This window comes from Stegastes partitus, unplaced genomic scaffold (assembly GCF_000690725.1).
Source record: "Stegastes partitus isolate 25-593 unplaced genomic scaffold, Stegastes_partitus-1.0.2 Scaffold518, whole genome shotgun sequence".
Lineage (NCBI taxonomy): Eukaryota > Metazoa > Chordata > Actinopteri > Pomacentridae > Stegastes > Stegastes partitus.
In genome coordinates this window covers 223,590-230,750 of record NW_007578249.1, presented here as the reverse complement: position 1 = coordinate 230,750, position 7,161 = coordinate 223,590, and positions in this window count along the sequence as shown.

Genomic DNA, 7,161 nt, shown 5'->3' with positions numbered 1-7,161 from the left:
AAGGTGTAGAGATGATGGATGGATGGATCTTGAGGAGCAGCCTACGTGCTGAAGGTTGAGTTGAAATCTTGCAATAAAGCGGTTTTTAATAACAGCGCTCGTCTCCCTACGTGCAAATGTTCCCCCAAAACCATTGTCCCGTTAGTGTTTTGTGTAAAAACGTCGCCTAAAACGATTGTGATCTGTTTAGAGAAACAGAATCGCAGGTTTAGGAGAATACAGCAGCATGATGTCGAGGTGCAGTCTGACCACTCCACACAGAGAACGGTGTGACCACACGGGACGAGGTGGCAAGAACTCACCTCAGGCAGACAGGCAGGTTTATTACCAGGCAGGGTTCGGTGCTCAGGTGATCAATGAGAGAGGCAGAGGTATCCAAAGACGAGAGGCAACAAGGCAAGGTCGAAGGCAGAAACGAGGTCGTACACAAAACAGACTGAAACGCTGGGACGAGGACGGTGAAGAACAACGAACTGGCAACGAGACTGAGACACACAGGGTGAAATACACGAGGTAACGAGGGAGGATGGGAAACAGGTGAGGGAGAGCCATCAGGGAGCAGGTGTGAGGAGACGGGGGAGGGGCACGCAGGAAGTGAATCTAAAACAGAGTCAACAGGTTATTGATTACAAAATAAAACAGGAAAGACAAGACATAAAATGTGCACACATAAAACAGAAACTTGACGGATGTGACAGATTCCTGCTTCAGTTCCTCATCAGAAAGGAAAACAATACGTTCAGTTCAATACGTAGCTTCGATGCTGGTTTTCTGTCAAACTGGAGGTGACTCTGCTGAAGTTAATCCAGTGGTTAGAGGCTCACGCCTCACACAGACCCGGTAAAGAAACCCAACTTCCACTTTGGGAATCTTTAAATTCAAAAATAAAATGATCCAGTTTTTGTTTCTTATGGAGTAAAAAATGCCCGTTTGGTTGACACTCAGCTAATCTGAACAGAATTAATGTCAAAGGTAGACGAGTTACGGACCTTTAATGTTGATTCATTCAGCTGTTGTTTGTTGTTTATTTACTGGCCTTCAGTCATTTTGTACGTCGGGTGAAGCCAGTTGAGCTCATCACTGGTTTGTCTAAAGAAACCGTGCTGATGCGTCTTTTTTTCTTTTAGCTGTTTTTGCTGCTGGTTGTGAAACAGTTTTGCACATTAAAGCTCATTCACTCATGTTGAAAGAAGCAAAAATGTCTTTTAATTCCAGGTTTTTCATTTTGCACTGAGGCCTGTTGATGGAGACTTGTTGTATGTCACAGTTCTGTCTCGGACCAGTCGAGTCCAACGTCGTGTATTTTGGCTCGTGGAACAGCTGCCGTCTGAATTTGTGAAGAACTTAACGGGTTAAGTCACTGATACGCTCTGCCTCCATGACCTCATGCGAATCACAGGAGCAGCAGATTTACATTTGTCCTACAGCGACGTTGGGCAACAACCCAGCGAGCATGACTAACGGCACCTGAAGACAGGTCGTCATGTACAGGCAGGTGTTACACACCTGAGCTTTCAAAACACCTGTCAAGTATTAAATACACGGAGAACACAGACTCTGACATGATCGATTGAGCTGAATCAGGTGAGATTTAGTTCATGTGCACAGATTAAACTCAAAATCCACGAGAAGCAATCTGAGCAAAAACTGTGATTATTCGTCCCAAACAGCTCATGTGATGTAATCTAGGCAGACTATTCCTTCCAAATACAGGCCTGAATGTGACCAATATAACAGTTTTTATACGTGCATTTGACATTATTTGCAAATCACGCGCTGCCACAAGAACAAGAAGAAGAATCGCAGCCGGTGAGGAGCTGAAGATGTTCATGTGTTGTGTAGTTAGTGTTTAACAGAACTGATTCAGTGTTCTCTCCTGGATGCAGAAGGATGAACTAAACTCTGCACGCCTGGTGGTCCGCCGCCACGACGGTGGTAAAACAAGCACCGTAAAATCCTCGCTTTATTCGAGAAGCTGCCACAAAACACGCGCCCGGCTCAGAGCCTCCGACGCTGGGTCAGAACCCCGCTGCTCGTTTAGGAGGTGAGTCTGCAGCGCTTCGGTCCAGCGCCACACCTACGCAGACTCCTCATAAAAACTTGTTTTCCTCCTAATCTCTCAGCACTGGGTGTTTTTTTTCTGAGACAGCTGCAGCTAACAGATTAAAAAACCTTGACCCGACATCACACACGCTGTTCGTCTACGAGGCAAATTCCTGCGTAATGCCAAGACTGCAGCCCGACAAAAGCTACTTGTTCTCTTTGATTGTTTGTGGATGCACGGTGCCAGAGCAGCTCAGCGCTTCATCCCAGCTCCGTGGTGCAGGTCTAGTTAAAACCTGTCTGCTGCAGCCGGGTGGCCCTGACGCCGCACAGCGGAGGGAGGCCAGATAAGACCGAGCGCTGCGATAAGTCATTGTCCAAATAAGCATGCCTCCTTCAGCGGATCCTGATATGTTGGGTGCCCACTCTGCACAAAGGTGAAAGCAGAAGCTTCTGTCACACACGCTCGTTTGCAGCAGCATCTCCGTCCCAGCTGGGAGAAGCCAGCTCGGTGTTTTTCCATGACGTCTCTGCAGCCCGAGTGTTTGTGCAGTGTGTTTCCTCTGTTACATCACCGCGCTTTGGTGCAGAAATCATGTAGCGTGACACCGAGGAAGGACGACACAAGTCACACAGCCAGCAGGGCAGATGTTTACGCATAGATAGGATACGAAACATCAGCCGGAACCGCAAGAACTGATGAGGAACTGAGTTTAGAGAGTTTTCTGTGAATCATCAGCTGAAGAGCGATGATGTAAAAGAATGTGTCGTGACTTTGTGGTGCAGACGCCGCACGTGCACAAGTGTGCAACAAGTGTTGATAAAGAGGAAACGCTCACTTAAACGCCACACAAACCGTGGCACGAACGGCATGTGACGACATGGTCTAGGGTTTTTTTTTTTTGCTGTATGTTTCCATAAAAAAGAGCAAATCTTAAAAAATCCGGTCACGCTGCAGAAAACCAGTTTACCACAAAAGATAACACCTCAATCAGTAATATATAATCATACTATATATAGTACAAGTGAAAATTAAATGAACAATGTCTCTAAATGAGCCAAAAAAAAAGCCTCCTGTCTAATTGAGACACTGGTACAGCTTCCAGTTACATTTAAGCAAATCCACATCATCTCAGAATCATTCAGCAAAATTAAGATTACGTTGAAATTACGTCTTCGAACACTGATTTGTAGAACAGGCCGAAGCTGCATGTTTGTCGAATTTGAGCACTGTCGAATTTTTACAGCTTCGAATTTTTACACCTGAAATTCTGCCTTATTGAAATTCAGATTCAGACACAATAATTCACTTGCACAATTTCAATGGCGACAAAACTCTAAGTTAGAAATTCAACAGCTTTTAAAACTTAAAATCGGATGAGCCTGATTTGCTTCCATAGCTTTCTGATTTTTCTAAGTGTCTGGTGGCTTTTTTCTTTTTTCCACGTCATCTGGGAGCCGGACTGAAGTGTTTGGGGCTTCGTCCGGGATTTTGCTGTAACTTAAACAAAAAAAAAACTCAGCATTTTGCTGGGTCGTTGGTAAATCTAATGTTGTGTAAAATATTAAAGAATAAAGGAATAAAGTCACTCTGTAGTATGACAGCTTATTGGTTATAAATTATTGCTGTTCTACTTGGGACGGCATTTAATGGTGTAGTTTTGTTTTTACTGAGCAGTAGCAAAATGATGGATTTTAGGAGTATTGAAGGTTTTTTTTTAATCTCATTTCTAACATGAACAAAAACTCTTCTTGTTGGCATGTGGTAAAAAGGTTGCAATTTTATAATAATACTAACAACAACAATAAAACATTTAAAAATTGCTTTAAGGACAGGGCAAGAAGAAAAAACAAAAATGGGATACTAAGGAAGACTATAGAACAACAGAATCAGAACCAGCGAGTTAAACATGGCCGATTACTCCTCATTGGCTTTCCTCACTGTGTAAACTCTAAATCCTTCATTTCGTACACAGAACAGCTTCCTAGAGATGAGACTGAAGGAGCCTGACGTTTCAAACCTGAGAAGACGTGAAATCTCTGTTTTGGTTCCTATCAGCAGCAGTCAGCCGGTACCTCTGATCACTTCAGAAACACACAGACAGCTGATCATGAACAGAAGATTAACAGACGACTGACATATAAATAAACAACATCCTAAGAGGCTACAGCTGATGATACTTTCACACTAAATCGTGGAAGCCTCGGGCCTCGGTCCGGGACGGGATGGCATGTTCTGAGAGCGGGTTGTAACAGCAGCAGGTCTGGCACCGCGACAGGTTCAGGGCGAAGCGCAGCAACGTTCAGGGTTACAAGACGAGGGAGCGACTCTGCGTGGGGGGCGGGAAAAACAGAGCGAGGTCCCAGCAGGTTGCAGGATCGGTTCCGAACAGGCCCGCCGGGTATTTGAGGACACGTAGAAGTCGGAGGACTCGGCGGGTGACGGTCGAGCAGCTGACGAAAGCTTTAGTGGCTGCAGGAGAACATGAGGGAAGAAGAAGAAGCAGTGAATCATCTGTTGGTTCAAATTCATGCACCTGCGTCGAGTCCACACAGTTCGTTTGGTTGATTTAACTTATTTCCAACAGTTGGCTTTGACATAGTTTCCTCCAGTGGTCCCCTCATTACCAATCAGCTGAAGGAGTATCTGGTTTGTTTGTTTATGTCTTAACCAATGAGAGTGTTTGTGGGCGGAGCTAAGCGAAGGGTTTTCTCTCTAATTCGTGCAGGTGGAATTGTTTTGGTGGGAAATTTGTGCGCAGGAAGACGAGAGCTGTGATTAAAATGAGGCTGCCTTTTTGCATGATCCAGATCTTCTACAAAACTTGAAATTTTCACAAGTTCCTGCAGTAAAAGGGAAATCGTGAAACACAGATTGTGGAAGAGAAGAACATACCCACCTGAAATGTTCGACCAATGACATGCGTCGACTCATTGTACAGTGTTAAAAATGACGTTAGTAAATAAGGCCGATTAAACCCGAGTCAACAGAAGAGTAACGCTGACAGAAAGCCACACAAACCGAATCCTGATACTTCACATGATCTAATTAAGATAGTTCTAGGGAAAGATAATGACATTTTTTAACTGATTGGCACAAAGCGAATCCTGATCTTTTATTTACATCTGCTGCTACAGAGGTGTCGGACAGTTACGGCACAATTTGCAAATAATTTCTTTTGTCAATAACTGGCAGTGTTATTAATCAATAATCAAATCATGGATGGACATCTCCCACATAAGCTGTGGCTGGAGGTCACTAAGCACCACGTTAGCCGTTGTCATGGTCCCCGTTGCTAGCTAAACCCCCATAATGCCCTCTGCTTGCCAACATGACCTGCTCTTGGCACTTTTTCAACATGTTGATTTCAGGTTTTTTCAAGTTGATTTTTTCTTCCTCTTTTTGTGATTTACAGTTTTGTAATAATCCTATATTGCACTAAAGACATTTCTGGGTTCTCTCTGCTTCTAGTCCTGGTTGTTCTGTTTCCATGGAGGTGCAGGACTCTAAGCTGCAGTGAAAAATGAGCCCACAGTGAGTGAAAATGTGGCAGGAGCAGCAAACGCCAGGTTGAGAGGGTTAAAAAGGGGACTGGTTTCCAAGAAAGTTTCACGTCTTTTCCAAGAGGCTTCCTCTGAACTGAACTGAAGAAACCTTTTGGGTAAAACGTCTTCAGGCGTCTGCAGATCCCCGCTGCCCTTGATTAAACTCTCCTTGGATACCCGTGACCTGGATGACAGACAATCTTCAGACACTCTCTGCCGTGACGCAGCACCAGCTGTGCATACGTGCACGGAAGTTCGTGGTATGATTTAACCTTTTGCTCCACTGTGCGACAGCTGCCTCCAGTGGCTTTAAATACAATACGTCTCCATCAGAAGGGTCAGTCGCTCGACAGTTGGGAACTATATCCGTGTCCGAATCCAGGGCAACAGTCATGGCTGCCGTTTGGGATCTTGGCTGCACTGTTCTCGTGATTTTGGTGGCGTTTTTCACAGAAACGGCGGCGAGGAACGGGAGTTGGGGAATGTCGAGCCGGAAATCGAACTGCGAACTCCCAGCTCGGGGGAATTTGCGCCCCTGTGGTATGCCCCCTATCGGGTCGCCCCGTGTGTCAGGGATTCTTGTCTAAATTTATGACGTCGGCCTATAATGTCTTCCTGTTCTAAAATAGATTGACCCATATTTTAACCCAGCAGCCTTTTTAGGCTCTATACAACTCATCTATCTGTGTCAGGAGCGTATGGTGACAACCTCACGCTGAGGAAAGGTCAAATCCAGACATGCCATTAAACGCGCTGCCGTCTCTTTGCAGCTAAGACGAAATATTCTGTTTATTAATATAAGCCAGCGGGAGATCCCTGCACTGATTAACACCGCAGGCACTCGGAGTCATGATCTACATATTAGGGTGTTTGGAGGAGGGCTGGCCCTGCCAGAAACCCAACAGTAGAGCAAGGCCATCTGCTGAAGATTATCTGCCCGTCAAGGCTTGTGTTACAGTAATGTGGGAGCAAATTTAGCTCGCTGGCATCTTGGCATGATTTGCTGGGGAATACAAAATTGATTACATAACTTGAAGAGGAGTAGGGGCGTCGGTATGGTACACAGAGGAGCAGTGCCTTTGCCCTCATTATTGTTATTGCAGCATAAAGAGACTGTTTTTAATGTAGGACACGTACCTTCAAGGCTGAGCGGCTCAAATTTGATAACTTAAGTGTGTAATCTGTGACGCTGTGCTTTGGGGTGAAAACAAAAGCGGTAAGTTGGACAGAAAGTCATGATAAACAATCTGTAGTTGATAATTGGGCTCAGCAGACATTTGTGTTGTGATAATAATGTGGTTCAGTCAACAGACACACGATAGAAACCAGTAAGGCAGCTCTGGTCTCTGCTCGGAGGTCATTAAGCACCACGTACATCTTTGTCATGGTGGCCTCACAATGCTCTGTACTCACCAACACAAAGCTTCCTGTTATCCGACTGATGCTCCACCTGGTGGAACAACCAGGTACTACAGCTGCTCCACATTTTCTTGGCACACATTGAGAGAAATCAGATTTTCATTGAGCTTGTGGAGCCACAGTCCAACCTAAGTCCTACTGAGGACCAGCTCA